General features: G+C 54.2%; 1 protein-coding gene across 1 annotated transcript in view; it reads right to left on the bottom strand.

Annotated features, from left to right (window-relative positions):
- The window catches only part of PDPR (pyruvate dehydrogenase phosphatase regulatory subunit), a 45,569-nt gene extending 42,800 nt beyond the window's left edge, over positions 1-2,769 (bottom strand). Inside the window, exon 1 of the mRNA XM_008063303.2 lies at positions 2,582-2,769. The gene's annotated coding sequence lies outside the window, so the exon portion shown is untranslated. The remainder of the gene's footprint in view (positions 1-2,581) is intronic.
- Positions 2,770-3,437: the final 668 nt, after the last annotated feature.

Here is a 3,437-nt window from a genome sequence, read left to right as displayed (position 1 = left end):
AGCCCGGCATAATTTTTTTTTTTGAGTTGGAGTCTCACTCTGTTGCCCAGGCTGGAGTGCAGTGGCATGCTCAGGGACCACTGCAGCCTCGACCTGCTGGGCTCAGGTGATCCTTTTGCCTCAGCCTCCCAAGTAGCTGGAACCACAGGAACGTGCTACCCCGTCCGGCTAATTTTCTGATTTATTGTAGAGATGAGGTCTCACCATGTTGCTCAGGCTGGTCTTGAACCCCTGAACTAAGGCAATCCTCTCATGTCCACCTCCCAAAGTGCTGGGATTACAAGTGTGAACCACTGTGCCCAGTGATACACAAGCTAATATTTTTATAAGTAGTTACAATGAACCACATGCTGCCTATGTATACAACTAAATTTAATCCTCACAACCCTAGGAGGCAGATATTAGCATTTCTCTTCTCTACTTGACGAAACTGAGGCACAAAAACATGAAGTGACTCACTCAAGGTCGTATAATTCTAGTGAGTAGCAGAGTCGGGATTCAAAGTCAGCCAGTCTGGCACTAGCACACATGCCATTTCACCATTACTCCATGCTACCTTTCAAATAAAATCAGATAAGTAAAGAAAAGGCGGCTGGGCTCAGTGGCTTAGCCTGTAATCCCACCACTTTGGGAGCCCGCGGGTTTGAGACCTGCTCAGGCAACTTGGCGAGACCTCATCTCTACAATAAATAAATTTTAAAAATTAGCCGGGCATGGTGGCATGCGCCTGTAGTTCTGGCTACTTGGAAGGCTGAGGCGGAAGGATCGCCTGGAGCCCAGCAGGTCGAGGCTGCGGTGGCCAGGAGCATGCTACTGTACTCCAGTCTGGGCAATAGAGTGAAACTCCAACTCAAAAAAAAACAAAACAAAAAAAACAGGCAGCTGTGAGGATCTAACCATAAGGCACTTTCCCCAGCAAGAAACTGAATTACACTGTAATAGGTAAGTTTCAAGATGGAAAAACAATGTTAAAAGCCCAGGATGCTAAGAACCAAGGAAAGGATCTCTGACCTTGTGTTCATCATGACCTTCAAAGGAGTTAAAGTGGTGAGGGCAGAAGGGCTTAAAGTAAACAATGAAGGAAGGCACCAGAGTCTATTCTAGTAGGTTTGGCAGAAAAAAAAAAATCAATGCGAAGCTTGACAATGAACGAGGTAAAGCCAGTGAAGAAGAAACTGAAGATATCAGACAGAAATAAAGCACATTACCTGGTTTAAAACAAATTATATATATATTTAAGATTCTGGAAAAAGGTTATAATATTCTCTAAGAAGAATAACCTCTATTAAACAACCTTAAGACAGAGGCTGGTTCTGCTCAGATCTGCTTATTCCAACAAGAGGAAGGTGACAGGTCTACCTTCCTGAGTTGTTCCTGTCTGGTTACAGCATTGTGCGTAAGTGGACTGCTGGTCACAAGAAGACTGGATGAGTATGAGTGTATTAACACATTTGCCACACTTGCCTCGGCGGAACCACCAGGAAATCTATTGCGTAAAAACAATAGATTTCCTTAGCCAGGCTCAGTGGCTCAGCCTGTAATCCCAGCGCTTTGGGAGGCTAAATTGAGTGGATTGCCTGAGCCCGTGGGTTCGAGACCCGCCTGGGCAACTTGGTGAGACCTCATCTCTACAATAAAAAATAAAAATAAAAAAAAATGAGCCGGGCGTGGTAGCGCGCGCCAGTAGTTTCAGCTACTTGGAAGGGTGAGGCGGAAGGATCGCCGGAGCTCAGCAGGTCGAGGCTGCGGTGGCCGGGAGCCGCCACTGCACTCCAGTCTGGGCGACTGAGTGAGACTCCAACTCAAACAAAAAACAAAAACAAAAACAAAACAATAGATCTCCAGCCCTCCTCCCTGGAAATTCTGAACCTAATGGTCCAGGGAGCTGTTTTTTCCAAGTGCACCGGGTGATCATGCAAGTTTAAGAAATTAATACAAATTCCCACCCCTGGAAGTGTACCCTTCGGGCTGACTCCTCCTCCACCACCATCCATCCCGGTACCTCATGCTTCCACGCATGGGCGAAATGGGCTCGGGGATGCCTGATTCGAATCTGAGCCTCATCCACCTCGATCCCAAAAGGTCAAGCATTAAGAAGAAAGCGCACTGCCCTGGCCTAGACTTTTCGGGTCATTACTTCCGCGGGACTCTGCTGCAGTCGGAAAGTGCAAGTGGACCGCACGTTTCAACGCGGGAAAACCATTCCACCTGCAAAGACGGATGAGGCGGAGGCTTTGCGCTGCAGAGGTGCGCAAGCCCGAGGGGGATGGGAGCCAGAAGGCAGGGCACCCCGGCCGCCCTCGGCATCCCGGCTGCGGTGCAGACGCCTGGATGGGCCGGCACGCAGGCCCCGGGGCGGCCGGGCACCGGTCCCCGTGGCTCAGACAACCTTCGCCGGACAGAGTCCAGGCGCCTAGAAGCGCCTTCCGGACAGGACCGGGCAGAACAGACAGGAAGCGGGGGTCTGCGGGGACCACCCGTGGAGAACACCCAAGCGGAAAGGGGGGAAACTCGGGGGTCCCGGGCCGCTAAGGCCCACGCGGGCGCGGAGGCCAGAGCGGCCCCGTGGCTGTCTCCTTACCTCACGGGTCCCCGCGGGCTCCGCGCTCAGCAACTCCCCGGCGGAAACAAGGGGACAGCCACGACGGTTGCCGGAGGGTCGCCGCGGACCGGAAAGGGGAGACAGGGGGTGGGAAGCGGGGGCGGGAAGGAGGGAGTAAAAAGTTCCGGGAAGCGGGAGCCCGGGACCTTCCGCGCTTTACGGCCCCCCGCCCCCAGCTCGGGTACGGTCGGCGCGTGACCTCTGCTGCGCACGAGCGCGCCGTGACGTCACCGCGGGCCCCGCCCCTGCCACGTGGCCTTGTTTGGGTCTCGCGAGGCACCGCCCCTGGGCCTACGCTTCCCCGCCAAGATGGAGGCTAGTTGGCACTCCAGACTCTTATTTTATTTATTTATCTTTTTTTTTTTTGAGTTGGAGTCTCACTCTGTCGCCCAGACTGGAGTGCAGCGGCCGCTCCCGGCCACCGCAGCCTCGACCTGCTGGGCTCCGGCGATCCTTCCGCCTCAGCCTTCCGAGTAGCCGGAATTACAAGCATGAGCTACCACGCCTGGCTGATTTTTGATTTATTGTAGAGATGAGGTCTCGCTGCCCAGGCGGGTCTCGAACCCGCGGGCTCAGGCCATCCACTCACCTCAGCCTCCCAGAGGCGCGGGATTACAGGCTGAGCCACCGAGCCCGGCTGGCACTCCAGGCTCTTAAAGCCGAGTTGGAACTCGGGCCTCCGACTGGCGTGGATTTATGCAAATAGAGCTGGGACGTCTGAGGTGGGCGCCAGGCTCCGCTGGAGTGTGGGGAGCGCGGGGGTCCTTTCTGCCCTGGAGGCCTGTGGCCAGGTTCTACTTCCACCTGGGTCCGCAGCCTCAAGCCACATCCAGTC

This window comes from Carlito syrichta, unplaced genomic scaffold (assembly GCF_000164805.1).
Source record: "Carlito syrichta isolate Samal-C Ts95f unplaced genomic scaffold, Tarsius_syrichta-2.0.1 Scaffold306734, whole genome shotgun sequence".
In the NCBI taxonomy this organism is placed as follows: Eukaryota; Metazoa; Chordata; class Mammalia; order Primates; family Tarsiidae; genus Carlito; species Carlito syrichta.
Note: the sequence above shows the minus strand (reverse complement) of the source record. Positions and strands in the feature narration are given on the sequence as shown.